A 16,912-nucleotide genomic window follows, 5' to 3' on the forward strand; every position below is an offset into this window, starting at 1 on the left:
GGTGTATTGCTGAACCTGAAGAGCATGTGGTTTAAATGAAGTAGTCTTCAAAGTCTTCATCTATTCAATCAATGAAATGCATATGAAATTTTGAATTTAACCATTTTCAGTGGATTAATACCGGTTAGTACCATATGTTTTTCTCACCCAGACTGGAATTTCAGGAACAGCTAACTGCAATCTAAGTAACATGTCCATTTCAATTAGTCTGCCTAAACAGTGTGGTTTAAACCAGTACCTCAAAACTGCATTGTAAATTGGTTATTTTGTTAGAGAATTAATAAAATACCAAGCCTAAGCTCTTTATATCTTACACTAACAGCACCTGACCTGCTCTGAATTTGGCTTAAACCAAGTTAAACAAGATCTCAATTGCTGTTATTGCAAATGGACATCTGATGCCAAACCTCAATGTGACGTGTGTCCTCTGTAAGCTTGTGGTCTTTTTTGTTGATACTTCTGTAACTATACCTGCAGAATTTATCAAAAGTTGTGATAGATTGTCCATCACAGGAATTTTAAGCATGGGAGTGGATGTTTGTCTTACACTACATGTATAACTGTCCAGGTAACAGTCTAGAGCCTCATACAGGAAGACGTAATAGTGTGACGGTTTCTTCTCATTTTATTGTTCTGGTATTAATACTGGCAAGAGCATACAAATGATACATGAATGTAATAGTTCACCATTTTTGCTGACTCTTGACTTCATTGGTAATGCTGAACAAACATCATCGTGGAAGTACCAGCTTGAGGTTCATTCTTGAGCATGTCTTGAACCCATCGAGTGCAGGCTGCCAAAGGAAACTTCCTGTGAATACAGGATCCTACTTAATTCCTATTAAGAAAGCTGGAGAGGGTTTTTTTATGAGGGGATGTAGTGATAGGATGAGGGAGAATGGCTTCAAACTGGAAGAGAAGAGATTTAGAATAGATATTAGGAAGAAATTCTTTATTGTGAGGGTGGAGAGGCACTGGAACAGGTTTACATGCCAACCTGAGGGAGCCAACTTAAAAAAAAATAAAAATCTGTATCTATTTTTCTTGAGGAGACGTTTGTGAAGAAAGGTTCCAAGATCTTTTGCCCACCATAAGGCACGAAGCAGAGTATTTCCCACGAGATGGCACTATTGCCTCATAAAAAGCAGGTTTTTGCGTCAACTGCAGTTTTAAAAGCTGATTGCCGAAGTGAGGTTTGCAAATAAATGTTAAAGACCCGAGTAGTTATCAACAGATATCAAATGGAGAATTAGCTTGCTGATTGATCTGTTAATGGCAGCCGCCTGATAAAGATGTGAAAAATCCTTATGTATGGGTGTCGAGATGAACATCACTATCAATCCATCATTGGAGAAACTGGTCTAGATGTAGGTTTTTTGGGGCTCAATTTTTTGAAATTAAAGTGGCTCTCTAAAGTGAATGGTATTTACTAGGTCATATTCTGACTGATCTTCTCAAAGGACTTTTACTTTAAAAAAAACCCCAATAAACCCCGAACTGAAAATCGTGTTGAAAATTAACTACTTTTAACATTTTCCCATTTTTTAGTATTTCTAGTTCTTTTCTAGTTAAAAAAAATGTCATCTTGAAATATCGTTGTATTTGGAGTGATTGTTCAGTTGCGATGACTGGCTGGCGAGTTGTTCCACTGTTCCCTCTGTCTATGACCGAAAGAGGTGTTTTCCTAATAAATTCTGCAAAGTCTCTGAATCAGAAACATACTCCCTGCCTTTAGCTGCACGTTCTGTTGATTTTCTAATCAAAGACAGGGTCAATCGCACCTCCTGAACCACCAGGGTAGAGCTGGAAGGAGCCCTGCTGTCACAGAAACTGCTCTGGATAATCATATACTTAATCTTATTAATTGCTGTTTTAAAAACAAGTTTGTTTTGCACCATGGTCTCTCTCTGATTGCAGTGTTCCAGAATTCCACTTCTCCGATGCTTGGAAATTTTCTTCTGATTCCCAGCCCAAATTTATTCACTTCCAGGCTATATCTCTTTGTTCTTCTGCCAGTATCACTCTCTATCTTCAGAAGTCCTTGTTCCCTCCTTTGGTATTTGCCCTGCTGATGAGAGCAATCATCTCTTCTTTTAGTTCTTGTTTCTCTAGGCTAAAAAGCCAAATCTTTCCATCTCCTCCGAACAGAGAGGTTCTCCATTCCCTTGATTACCCTGTTTGGGTGGCCCTGGGTATATCTCTGTTTCAATCCATCTTTCTTGAGCACAGATGACTAGAAATAGTGTGCACTATTTAGGACAAGGCCTGACAAGAGCTTTCTATCATACATTTATCAATTTTATTGTACCATAGTAGCATCTCTGTGGTAAGTAGCTCAATATCTGTGATCAATTAATAAGCTTTATTATCCTCAGTTGTTTAAAACTGATGAATCTTTTCCCCCTAGAACGTCGATTCATCCACACACTTTTTTGTGGGCTTTTGATTTGCCATCTCTAAATGCCTTTCATATGGGTGGCACGGTTATTTTAGAAATTCTGAACTTTGGACATCCATTTGCACGCATACCGTGACAGTGGTGTCTGTGGATGCCGCAGTGCGTCATGGTGTGTTCCTCCATTACTAAAAAGTAGCACGGGGCGATGCCTTGTGTTAAGTTGCCGTAGCAGAGTTTAAAAACCAAACTTACAGAGTTTTAGCATCAATAAAAGAAACTGCCTGGAGCTTGACGTTACAAAGGAAAATATCTTATTTAACTCTCTTTATACCCACTTTGCCAAGAGAAGAGATAAATGCTAAGTGTCACAATAAACTTGTTGAAATATGGGGTAACATTCAATGGACAGAACTTCTCTGTCAGTATTAACAGAATGAAATACTAGAAATTCCTCAGGAAAAGAATGTAATTTGTGTACCTGATGGTTTGCAGCAAGAGCTTGAAATAAAATTAAAATATTTTGCAAGCCATCTAACTCCTTACCTTTTGATTGATCAATGACATGACTCTTACTTCTTGAGAAGTGTTTTTTCTCTCAGTCATATTTGTCCATCTTAAACTTTCTGAGGGCTATCATAGCCATCTCCACAATACATGTATGTCACTTGTCACAGACAAAATACCCCTGTGACAGTATTTTTTGTCATGCTTCTGGATTTACGCTGTTTCTCTGTAAGTCCTGGGCCACTCAGAGCTTTTGAAGTCTGTTCCCTTGGTTGGATGGGGCTTTGCCTAAGCTAGGGATGATTTGGTGCCGTCGCTTCATGTCTGAACTATGCAACCAGTAATAGCCAAGCAGGCAACATGTACGGGGGCGCCTCTGTCACTGGAACACCCTGTTAATGCATCTAAGCCTCTGTGCTCCCACAGGATGTGGTTATCGTCCGAGTGGTTCTTCCTCCACGTTTTGTCTACTGCACATCTCCTTGCCTCTTGCGGTCTAAAAATTTTTCGGGGCAGGGACAGTTTCTTACCTCTGCTTGTGCAGCAGAGGCGGATCCTGCAGGCGACGTGTCTGCGCAGCAGATGCCGCCTTACCGCTGTCGCTGCTGGGAGCAGTGTGCTCCCCTGGTCCCAGGAGGCGGCTGAGCACCCATCCACCTTCCCGTTGCACGGCATCCATAGCTACCTGCGCCTGGCTATCGCACTGTTCGAACAGCTCCGTCATCAAGTATAACTAAAAACAACCCGCGCGGCTGGGTGAGTGTTTACGTGCACAGATTCCTATGGGCAATAAAGGCAGAGGGGCGGATTAGAGGGAACATGACCAAAAAGGCAGATTGTCTCTGCACAGAGAGCCTCCCTGAGTCACCCCTGGGCCTTTACGCGTCCCTGCAGGTAATCAAACACTTTTCCCATCTGTTTGAAGGTGGCCTCCCCTTATCTCCCTGAAGCACAGGGAGCGCGCAGGGAACAGAGCTGCTCGGGAGATTCGGCTGTGCCAAGGACAGGAGGTTTTTCACAAGGCGAGTTCTCCTCCCCAGCTGCTGCCTAGGACACTTCTCAGAACCTGAAGAGACAGGCTGTTCTTATAATTTTGTTTGCTTTTAACCCGGCCTTGTAATACCATCAGATAAATGAAGACTTCAACGAATAGTGAAAGTTGCCTGAGAGAAATTGCTTTTGGCAACTGTTCCTTCTAATTAGAACGAAAGTCTGAAAAGCCTCAGTCTTTGGGAACAATTAATAAAATGCCAGCACTAGATAAGATACAGATAATTCTTCGTGCCTATTAACTGCTTCCTACAATTAGTGTGTTAGTGTCTTCAGCCAAATGCAGCCTGAAATCTGGTGTGGTAGGAAGGAGAGGTTCTGGTTAAAAATGAGGGCAGCACCTCTCGCTTGCCCTGCTGGGCAGGCCAGTGCTTTCTCTCCTTCCTGCTAGCAACGATAAGAATAATTAATGGAAACTTTCAACACCAAGAGACTCCCAAACTGTCCCCACAACCTTGCAGTGGGCATCAAGGGGCTTGTTCTGGTTGCTTAGGTGCAGCAGCTACAACATCTCCGTAAGCGTTTGGGTGGATGGCCAGACAGAAATAATGAGGAAGGAAAGAGAAATTCTCTCCCTCTGGGGTCCAAGGTACCAATTTCCCCGCTGGGGGCTTAAACGCTGACGCGGAGTGGTTGAAGACACAGGTGTGCAGGACCTCCAAGCTGTGTTTAGATCTGCTTATTTCTCAGCCTGTTATTTGATAATTAGCAGCCACGATGCCAAAATCCCGAGGCAATCTGTCCTTTCTGCTCCCCTGAAGTGGCAGCCTCGAGCCCGGGGCACTGGTGTGTTGGCAGCTCGTGGGGACGGGGTATGCTTAACGCCTGGAGAGCCGGGGACAGGCAGATGGTGGAGGTCCTGGGGGAGGATCTGCACCCTGGGGTTTGGTCCAGGGACCTCAGAGGCTGTGCTTGTCCTCTGTCCCATCCTGGGAGGCCAAAAGCATGTTGAGAAAGCGCCGAGCAGGAGCAGCAAACAAGACCCAGGTGTACACACGAGTGCGGGGGGCACACGGTGAATCCCCCAGGAAAAAAACCATGCAGCCGGAGGGTTCAGAAGGCACTGCTGGATTTAGGGCAGTCCAGCAACAGGAGATGTACCCCCAAAACTGGAGAGACGGGGCCACGGGGGGAGGTGCCTGGAGAAAGGCTCTGGAGGACAGCAGTGAATCCGCACATGGGGAAGGGACGCACTGGAGCCTGTGGGACCCAGATGATGCAGAGGCAGGCAAAGAAGGGAAGTTTTGGGGCTATTATCTTCATATGGAGAATGCGTGAGGCAGGGGTGTGGGAGAGCTGAGGCTGCACATGTGCGTGCATGAAAGGGAGAGGGGCAGGGAGCAGCCAGCCCGCTCGTCTCAGAGACAGCAGAGGCAGGGGGTTCGGGAGATGCCTCCTAACTAAAACCAACTGTAAGTAGCATTTCAGACAGCACAGAGTGAGAGTTGAAGACGACAGATCAATGTCATCATCATCCAGGCTGGGGGTGCAGACCTCACCCCCTGACAGCTAAGGGGGGGATATATAAACCAGTGAGTACTTAAGAAAATAAAAGCGCAGCACAAGCTAAAAGGGGTGGTTGGCACACCCAGTCCAAGCAGGGCGAAGCGCTACTGGACGTAGGGGCATCTGCGTGTAGGACAGGGACCCCGCTCTGGGGACGGCAGCCCCATGGGAAGACCTGAGCTGGCGCTGGAGGAGCTCAGGTGCCACTAGCCAGCTTGCCTTGCCGTCTAGGTTGTAGCCCAGGCAGATTTCCTCAACCAAAGCTCAGAGATGTGTAGAAAAACTGCAATTAAGCAAGCCATGTAGAGGAAAGTATTCCCAGAACTGGCTTTAGCCACTGCCACAACCCAATGGTTTCAGAAATGACTGCAGGGTAGCTGTGCTGCTCCTCCACCGCTGGGCTTTGGTTCAAGGGAGGGATTTATTCTGGCTATGCTATCGCTCAGGGTGCCTGCATAAGCCTGTTTTTCCTTTGCTTTGTGTGCAGGAATGAGGGTCTGGGCCCAAGGCTGCTCTCTGACTAGGCTCATTCCCAGAATAACTCCTCTCCCAGCCTCCTCTGCCCCCCAAGAAAAAAAAAAAATCTTAATCAAATATATAAACACTGGCAGCTTTCAGGTTTGTGTTTCTTTCTGAGCCTAATTTAAATGAACAGCAGACATTTTATAGGCTTTTCCAAGTGAACCTACAGGGGCTTATTTGCTCGAGTCTGACTTTCTGACAGCTCTCTACGAGCCTAATCAAAACCAGACTTACCCTCATACGAAGCAGAATAATATATATTCACGCAGCCACAAAGAACCAGGCTAAATGTAGTAAGTCATAAACCACTACTATGGCAGCAATCATTCCATCATGTGCATTTACCGCGCTTGGATTTTGGAACAAGGGGTGCATTTGTTTCATTCCCATTGTACGAGGAAAGTTGTAGTGGCGAGGAGCCGAGTAAACATGCCTTGTGTCTAGAAAATGCCCCACACATGTAACTCGGAGTTCGTAGCTACAACACAGAGGACGCCTCTTCGCTCCTCTACGCACAGGTGGGAACGCTGAGTTGATGTCTCTTGAGGTAAGGTGAACCCAGGTCCCTCAGGAGAAGGTGCTGGGGCAGAGGTGCTCCCTTTGAGCTTGACAGGGCAAACTCTAGGACCAAGCTGGATTTAAGGGAGATTTGTCTTTATCATCTCTGCAGTTTGTAATTCTGCAATAGATAGACCATATTTCTGGAATGTTCCCAAGACTTGCTTTTTTTAGACAAATTCTGGATGGCATAGTTAGGGTAGGGAATACTGCGGAGACATTAAATACTTAAAATGTCTTGATGGAGAGTTGAACACTGACCTCTAAAAGAAGGCTTTTTTTCTATTTCTAATTATCCCATGGTGTTCCCATCACATAATATCACCTCCCTCTGTACAAGGATGTGTTCATGTTCAGCTCCTGACATCTGGAAGAAATTTCTCCTTATCTAGCATATGCATTTTCAAGTGAAATGTGAAAAGAGGTGCTGAACTGATAAAGCAGGGATGTACCTTTGGGCTGGACCAGATGGCGAGGCGCTGCAAAGGAGAAGGCATTCTACCCAATACAAGGAGGAAGAGAAAGAAAATCTGCAGGACTGGGCCAAGCTGGAGGAAAGGTAAAATCCCGTGCCCATCTGGGAGGCATTGGGCTGTTTCGCCTTCCTTCACCTTCTAACAAAGACATTGAGTTTGTCTGAAGCTGGAGAGACTTCAAGCAGCTTTGGATTGTGAGTTTTTCTGTCTAAGTTAGCTTTCAGTGTTTCCAATTTCTCTGTTAAACTGTTGTGTGGCTGAAACTCTTAACTGTGAGAAGACAGCCAGCAGTGGCCACAGCTTGTATAGTATGGCCCACCTGGTTTCCTTAAACCTTTTGCCTTTCTATAAAGATCAGCTGCTCCATGCTGAAGCCACAATTTAGCACTTGCTGTACTGCCTTAGTGATTTTAGGGTTGGTGATGACTGCTTTTGCCCAAACCCCCACATTATTTGCAACTACCTATTGCAATTTGTCAAAAGGAGAGATTTCAGCTCTTGGGTTGAGATTCCTTCGAACATTGTACTTGTCCAGAGGGTGACTATTGACACGGGGCTTTGAGATCCCTTTCTGCTGTCTCCCAGTGATTTGGAAGAAAATGTCTGATCCTAGAGAAAAGTTGTCTTGTATGACTCTTTCAAAACCATTGCCTGTTCATTACTGTTGTGCAGAACACATTCAGTTGGGCCGTTGGATTTTGGTGGTATTTGAAGTCCACCTGGCACAGGATGCAGGAGAATGTCTCCTATGGAGAACAGTAACAGGACCAAGACATGGAGTTGCAGCATCGCCTGTGTGATCATATTCTATCGCCATAGGGTGTTTTGGGTGGATGTACAACTGATAAAAAATTGTGTGGTTGTTTAGTTTTTCTAGTGACTTGCACTGAGTGGAAGGTGAAGCACAACTTCATCTGTGTAGATAAGACTGGGATTTTTTTTTTCCTGGACACTCTTTTAGAGTGTTCAGATTCACCGTTTTGATTCAGGGCCTGTTTAACTGAGAAATTTTGGGGGGTATTTTTTTTTTATTTGTGGTTTTTACTTTGTACAAAGCCAGCACACAGAAAAATGTCATTAACTGCACGGGCCAGGTATTTTGTCTGAAGTAATTAATTTTTACTGCTCTCTGCAGAGCATTATCACTGATTTTTTTTTAGTATGTTGTAACCATTTGATACGTTTTCCAGGTTTGGTGTCTCTCAGCGCCATGCATTACAGTATTAGTTGCTTTTAGAAGGGTGGATGACTATAGATAAAACATTATCTTGCTTTAAAAGTATGGAAGTGTCTTTTATTCTTGTTTTTATGAGTAATATCCAGTTTTGGCACAAGAACACCCACGCAGTATAAATCAAATGCTTTTAGATGCTTAGACTTTTCATCATTTTTCTAAAATGTGGATGTGTTGACATTTTCTCAAACCACCTTTAAAGTCTTTTTGGATGGACCATTTACACTGCATTGTTTTTTAGGCTTTCATTTTAATCTTTCAGCCTGTCCAGTTTTATAGGTGTCATGGTGACTCTCGGAAACAGGAATTTCTGTTTGGTTTTGTTGCTTTTATAAGCAGACAAAGTGATAGTAATAGCTGACCAAAAAAATCAGACTTTGGTAGTTTTTTTTTTTTACCTCTCTGTGTAGAAGATGAAATAATTGGAACCCTCTGGATGGCTTTTTAGCAAGACTGTTTTTCACTCTGGACAGGAAAAAAGACTCAGACAGAGGCAATCATGTTACTCTTTTATTGCATAAACTTTTAGGAGTTTTAATGGTGGTTGTTGCACTGGATTGGAATAAAATGCAAACTTATTAAAATTGCGTTGCCTGGTTATGCATGAATTTAGTTGATATTTGAAGCGTCTCACCAGGGACTGATTTACAGCCTGGCTTCTGGTGCCTTTTTGCTGCTCAAGAGGCCAGGGCAGTACAGAGAGCAGAAGCCATTCTTACAGCTGTACACTGAACTCTGTATCATGCAGGCTCATGGAGTCCAAAAATCCCAGTTTAACAAAAGAAAAGCCAGTTTCCAGGAATGTTGAAAGAGCGGCACTCAATATATCAAGGGTTTCATTTGCAGAAAGTTGGCTAGGTGGGATATCCATAAAAATGGGTGTACAGGAGAATATTCCACTTGCATGTACACCTGGCTACATGGAGGACCTCACTGATTTTTGCCCTTCCTTTCTCTGAGAGGAGAGAAAAGGCTCATACTAGGTCTTTTCATACAGAAAATCTTTGAGTCAATCTTTAAATCACCTTTCAATGAAAAAGAAATAGTTTTGGCTGTGCATTTGTATTAATGATGAATATTCAAATTCTGTGTACACTTGAGGAAGTGACTCTTTTGGAAATCGTATGCTTTAGCTAATGGTGGCATAGTGTAACATACATTAATAATATTAAATCAGATTACATTGAAAAAATCAGATCTGCATCATTTGGAGACAGCAGGTTCATTAGTAAAGGAGAAAGGCACAATAATTCACAAGATCAAATTGATAAAACCAGCAACCCATGGACTGGATTTAGCCATTCCCTTATCCAGTTACTTCTCACAGGAAACCCTGAACCTGCAGAAAAGAGTGCAGCCACATGAATGAAGTGTGAGTGAGTTTGCCCCTTGCCAGCAATAGCAATCATTTCTTTGTCTCATTTGAAAGTGATTTTGAGATCCTGTCTGGGTAGTTTTTTTTTTCCCTTCTTGTGTAAATAGTCTTCTCCTTTCCCATCGTACCAAACCAGAGTCAGAATATGAAAATCCAAACTCAGTTTTCTTGCAGGTGATGGTGCCAGTCTTTATCAGTGCCTCTGATTATTTGTAATGATGTAAATACTGCCTGGGTGCTATGCGTCAGGGCAAATCACAGCCTGGTGATAACTGAATAGGTGAATTGTCTAACTGCACTTTTCACAAAGGGTTGGTTAGTGAACAGTAACAGTAAGAAGGTTCTCTTCTGGACACAGAACATCAAGGTATGTGGTTTTCGGACTTTTTATCTAGACATACCCCAGATGTACTCCTTGCTGCTTGGTAGTCACTGCATTCCTCAGATAACTCTCTGATAATGATAATATTAGCAAAATTCTAGTTACTGTTTGTGCACAGCAGCTTTCAAGTACACAACAATTTCCTGCTTGAAAAGAAGGAGAATCAGGTATGGGGTTTTTTTTATTGTCTTACTAGGAGGATTGTCTTACATGTCTTTAAAAGGAGGAAAACAGAAGGCGATACATACACAGACTGTATTTTTGCTACCTCTCTCTGTTTTCCAGCAGATAACAACGAGATGTAGGTTTCACTACTGCTACAATTTTTTTTTTTAAATCTGGATAATATGCCAAAGTTTTCTTTTTCTTTCTTTCTTTCTTTTTTTTTTTTTCTTTTTTTCTTTTAATCAGGTATATGTAGGGGAAAATTGAAGTTTTCTGCTGAGTTATTTCTTGCCAAGCTTTTTCAGCTGCAGGATATAGCAAAGGCCAAACTCTTTGGAACTTATTAGGACTGTCAGTTTTATCAAGGGGAACTGCACGGTGATAAAGTTATGAATCTATGCCATAGTGCCTGTGTGTAATGGATGTCTGTAGACATATATATGATTGTTATGCCAGGGTGCTGTGGCATAGCTCCATATTTTTCTTCAAAAGCAGCTCTTGATTGCTGTATATGTGTGTATATACACATACACACAGGAGAGAGAGAAAAAGAAATATCTCCTCCCCCTACGTTGTCTACTTCTTTGAAGGCAGCATCTGCTTATAATGATAATGGCCATTGACAGGCAGATGTTCCAAAGCTGGGTCTAACTATAGCATAAATTGAGATTTTGACAATTTCTTTATATTTGGATACAGCACTTTCAAAAACAGCATAGATTTTGAATTTAGGAAAGATAGAAATGTAACTTCTTTATCTCAGACTTTAGCCCCAATAGTGGGTTTCTTTAAAGATGAATTCCTTTGTCAGGAGCCATGTTCTATGGTGCAGCCACAATTCCCCAGTGGAAATGAAAGCTGTGATTTGGGTCATTTGTTCAGAGCTGCAGTTGTGCAGCCTCTCTCTGCCTTGGCTGGTATGTGTCCTTACAGTAGTTCCCATCAGGATTTATAAGGATGTTTCTGTTTACCAGAAGTTCTTAGGAGGAAGACATGGCTTTCACTCAAATAAAACATGTAAAGACACTCACAGCCAAATCAGCTTTTATGAAAATAGTTTTAAAGGTCCTGCTTACAGCAAAACGTGTCAGGAAATGTGTGTTGGAGTCGGAAAGTCCAACCTATGTTGTTTTGTCCAATGCCACAGCAGGGGAGAGAGGGGGACAAGGTTAAATGTAAAGGGGTCGCAGGAGAAGGTTGTCTGCGTTACATCATCTCCCCTTTCCCAGTGGGAATCTTCCTGTGGGGACGGTACGCGCAGCAAGTTTCAGACTGTGAAAGGGAACAGGCCTCTGGACCATGGCTGCTTGCCACCGAGCTGGGCTTTTAGCCTTGCCCGGCATCTGCCAGCAAAGTCCTGGCTCCCCTGTCTTCCTTGGCTTGCCTGCCAGGTGCTTTGAGGGGAAACTCCTGCACACAGCTTGCCTGGTGCTGGGTGCCACGCAGGATGGGCACATGGAAGGGCAGAGGACGGCTAAGGAACAAGCGTGTCCAGTGCTGCCAGGAGACCACGCTTCAGCCCAGGGGATCTCTGGTCTACTCCGCAGAGCTGAGATTAACTCAGGGAAGTGCATTATCCTGTGTAATTCCCAACAGGCTTTGACAAGATGAAGATGGGGAGCAGCTCCTTCTGCTGGGACAGTCTGCTAGCCAAGGATGTGCTCTGGCACAAGGAGGCCATGCATTGCACGAGATCTTGGACTCCACTCTAAAGTGAAGTAGGGTAAAAAGACTCCCCTCTTTTTAACTTGAGGTTTGGGGCACGCTTGGGTTTCAAGGTTTGACTCAGAAAGTAAACCCTGGCAAGACAGGCGGTTTAATTGCAAAGCTGCTAGAGCTTTCCAGAGTTACAAAGCCATATAGGACACCGTGGTTCTGTACTGTATAGCTACACACTACACATGGTGGGATTCAGCTGGGTGAGCTCCAGAGCAACATTTTGTTTCTTATTGATAATTATTTGTCATAGACAGATGAAGGAAACACATCCCCCCTCAACAAACCCTGGTTAGCTTTTCAAGCTGGGAGATAATTTGTCCATAGCTAAACAGAAGATATTTATAGAGACATTAGCTGGTTGTACAAAATACTTCAGAAGTTTGTTTAGAAGTGATTGAAATCAGCTGTTGCTGAACTGAAAAACCAACCACACAAACTAAGTCTACAGACCGTGGTCTGTCTGTTGTCTGTTACTGTAGCGCTTTCTTCTTCCAGCAACATTACCAATTCAGGACAGTAACACCAATATCCTGCCTTTTATTGGTGGGTATTAATAATTCAAGGATTAAACTCGTCATTGAAGAGGGGCAATTTCAGTGGGTTTTAATGAGGAACTGCTCCAGCTCTTATATTAAATTCTATTATAATATTGCCATGGTTGAGAAGTCAAGCACTCAAGCATCAGGAAAATCAGTGTAGCCCCCAGCCAGACCCCCCTTTTCCAGCGGCTGTAAACTGAGCCAAATGTGAGTGATATGGGAGGTAATGGAGGGCCCTTCCCTGGCAGAGCCCTGCAGGTCAAAATCTGCTACTGCAGTAAGCTACAATTAAGAACATTATGGGGTCAGCGTGAACCAGGCTGTTTGGCCCCTGTTCAGCTCCGCTGGCTGCCACATACAAGCTCTGATCCCTTTTGCTCTTCCAGCCCTTCTCCTACCCCTCAGCGAGTTGTGGGTCCAAATACAATCGCGTGTTTTGCACAAGCTGAGCGAGTAGAGCAAAAAATGTCATTAGGGTAATGAACTGAACCTGTCTCATGTGGAAAGGAGCTTTCCAGACGATGCACTTCCCACTGAAGGCAGCTACGCTCCACTGGTGCCCTTCCTCCAGGCCATTTCTGGAGTATATTATTAAACAGAAGCATTGCTTTGACTCCTATAAAATACTAAAATGGATCGCTGATTTCAGGGCACTAATCACTAGGTTGATAAGCATCAAGTTGGTGATATTTTATTTTGGGGTTTTTTTTCATTTTTTTTCTTCTTATATTTAAGTAATTATGATTAGTTAATTAGCATACTTAGTATTATTTAAATGCCCTAGGATAACCCCTCTTAGAGTATCCTCACTTAAGAGATGCCAGTGACATCTCCACAGCACAACCAGGCATCTGCAGCCCTGTTTAACACCTGAGCAGCTCAGAACTGTGCTCTGCCTTGGCATATTCCCTGGAGGGAACGTCACGGCTTTGACCTCTAATAGGGGATGTCCTATGGTTCGATGTCTCCCAGTGGTGGCTGGATTCCTGGGGACATACCTTGTTGATGAATAGCGTGCAAAATGCTTTCATAACAAAAAATGCCAAAGATGCCTTTAAAGTATTTTGATGCAAGGCGCCTGAACGTAGGGTAAAAGGAAAACCTCCCCATATTTTATCTCAAAGTCAGAAGTTTATTGCTGATGTTTACACAGATGCCATAGCGCTGGAGCCACAGCACATCTGGGGAGTAGGCGGCTAAATCTCCCTTTCAGTTTTTTACTGGAAACACAGACAGAGGAGGTTGCCTGACAGCATGAATAAATCAACATGTTGTCCACAGGAAACAAGGAGATAGCTGGAATGAAGCATAAATAATGTAATACTAACATGGAGAGATTATTTCATACTTTTCTTTTTTCAGAGGGCTATAGTGAATGGTTTGCTGGAAAAATTCTTAGAGAGCTGCTCTAAGTGCACAGTTATGAATGGTCTCTTCACCTCCATGCAAAAGGCTGGTTTAGCAGGATTCCACATGGCCGCAGACAGAGAGGCAGGGGAAGATGCGGGAGAGAGAAGACAACATGGAAAGATCTTTTGATATGTTTTGTCCTATCTTTTGTTAGGGGAGTGAAAGAACAAAGACTCTTTGGTTTCAGCAACATGAAAAAAATGGTTTTGTCTTTTCCATAAAACTTTCCAGATTATAAGAATGAAGTGGTATGTATATAACTGGTATTAATCTGTTTTTCCCCATAAAAAAAAAAGTTCCCATGTCTTATCTTTGACAAGAGCACAGTTGCTAAAACTTGCTTAGTCAGAACATTTAAAACCTATTCCTTCTCAGCATTTTTCTTCTCTGAGCAAAAGATCTGTCCCCTCTCTACTTGCTTCCACTCGCATACTGAAGGAGAGGTAGCAGCCCAAGGGCAGTGGTACCAGGAGAGCTGGGTTGACACTTAAAACTCAGCTATTGTCAATAGAACAGGTGGTCTGATGTAGCCAGAAGTGCTGCTGAGGGGGCGTCTCAGCAGTCACAGCGATGACTGGCTGTGGTTTTGCCTTGTGCTCCCACTGTGTAGGAGTTGATCAGAAGGCCGGTATCGTACCTACTTCATGGTGTGGTCATACTGCTCACAACCTTAATGTTTGCAAAACATCTTCGGAAAGCACTGACTTGCCAGGTACATCAGGAAGACTCCCCAAAGCCCAGGAAGATGGTGGCTGGAGAGCACAAGCTCCTGTTGTTTCCTAAGAAGCTCCAGCAGGTCCCAGGAAATCAAGTCATTCACACGATCAGATCTTCATTCTTGTGGAGCCAGAAGAGCTCCTGGTGTCAGCATTTTGCAAATGCGTTGGAAGGCAGCTGCGCAGAGATGGTCGTGGGAGAGCTAAACCACCAAGAAACGCTATTGCAGGAAGTTACAACTCAGATCTGAATTCCAATTACTTCCCTTTGGATTATGGGCATATTGTTAGGCTTCCTAGGCAAAATAATTACAGCAAAAAGAAAATGTGAGTTTTCTGAATTACTGGAGTTGCACGAGCCTATTAAAATGCAAAGCATATGCACAGACCAGGGGAGAATACATGAAAGACCCCGGGACAGGTTCAGCATCAATTTATGAGAACTGTTGCTGCTGTCAGAGTCTGTCTCCCACCTTATGTGTTTGAGGCTATTTTCTGAAGTATCCCATCCCTGCTAGAAAGCACCAGAGGAGCGATTGCCAGGAGCAATTTCTCATTCTACAGATAGCATCAAGGGAAGGAAGGACCATTTCTTCTCAAGTCCACCTCCTCCTTTGAGAAACCTTTTGGTTCCTTTCCCCCTACAAAAACACCTTCAGCTCTTACCAGCACTGTCTGGCTGCTCCTGCTCTTGCCAAACCTTTTGTGTGGCTCTCAAATCATAGTGCTCCAGCTTTTCCAGACAGGTTGCAAATTGTCCCTTAGAACTCCAGGAAAGAGGCTCTGTCCTGGAGATAAGACTGCCCTGGAAAAGCTGTGCCAAGAGTAATTTGTGCTCAGATGCTTCCCATGGGTGGCATAATTATTTATCTGTGGGGTCCTAGGTTTTATTGTACCAGCCCACCATCCTTTCATGGGGTTTTTTTTGTGTTCTTGTGTCATAACGCTGCCCTCAAACCATATGCGGTAGCATCTGTGTCCAATATTAGAAGTTTTGAGATACATGAAAATCAAGATGGGAGCAGTCATAAGGGATTTTTTAAATTCCAGAAAAGTTTCAGTGCATTCAGGTGACCAGAGAAATGCTCTCCCATTTTCACAAAGTGTGTACAGTTTCTCCAGGATCCTGGAAAAGCCCCAAATGAACTTTCTGTCATGGTAGAACACTACAAAGCCCTGCACATCTGTAAAGCTGGAAATTTGGCTAGTTCTGCACTCTCTTATTTTGCATTTATTTGTGGAAATTCCCTCCTTGCTGATTATGCTTCTCTGAATGTTTTTTATTTTTTTTTCAGGCAAGCAACAAGTTAGAATTTAAATGCAACGAAGACTGTTAGAGAGATCTGCCATGCAGTAACTGTTAGCTATTTCAAAGTGACCTCTCTGTCCTATAAGCTGCTGTGACCATAGCCTTTTCAAATGACTCAGCCCCTGTGCTGTAGGCTTTCCCCTATTTTCTGGGCCTGCTTGTCATTACTTGCTTTTAAAATCCAGCGTGGAGAAACAACTGGGTCCGCTACAGCACCCAACCCAGGGTAGCATCCGTCAGTGGTACATGATACAATTCCTTCAGAGTGACATTGCTTACTTTGTTGTGGCCAACACTAGATGGTCTCTGATGTCTTTGTTCTTCACCAAGTGATGGCCAAAGGCTCTTGAAACAATTTTTAATGGCCTATAAGATGACTTTCTCCTTTGCAATTAGTGAATGATGAGGCAGTTGTTTACTGAGCCTCTTCCCTCTGCGTCAGCCTTTGCTGGACTGGTGCTGTATGGTTGATAATATCTGAGATAAGGACAATTGCTAAACAAAACATGTCTTCAAATTATGTTGAAGGCATTCAAATAAGATCCACCCTGTGCTATCCTGAGCCAAACTGAATCTAAACTCTGAGTGCTTCTATCCTGGAATATTCTTTCTTCTTTTTCTTTTAGTGTTTTTCAGAGTTGACATCTTCAAGATGGAAACTCCTTTCTGTTCATCTTCCCAGCAATTTATGTGAGCTGGATAACAAACAGAGAGAAATAAGCCTTTTAGCAAATGGTCTCCTTAAACTGGCAGATGTTTTCCTTATTTGAGCTGAGACAATCTGATCTCTACTTCCTGGATCTCTGTAGGTTACAAAAAAGTTGTGAAAATCCTGCCCTAGCAAAGTTCTCTGGTGGGTCCAATTCATTACTCAAGTAGTGACTTTTGACTGGGGTCTTTGAAACTTTAGTTCCTTTGTGGATCTAATGCTTCTTAGCTCCATCATCTTATCAGCAGCTCATTTTATCAGTGGGTCTATGTCGTGGTTTGACCCCAGCCGGGAACAAAGAACCACGCGGCCGCTCGCGCAACTCCCACAGCCGTGGGCA

Source organism: Charadrius vociferus, unplaced genomic scaffold (genome assembly GCF_000708025.1).
Source record: "Charadrius vociferus isolate BGI_N301 unplaced genomic scaffold, ASM70802v2 scaffold134, whole genome shotgun sequence".
In the NCBI taxonomy this organism is placed as follows: Eukaryota; Metazoa; Chordata; class Aves; order Charadriiformes; family Charadriidae; genus Charadrius; species Charadrius vociferus.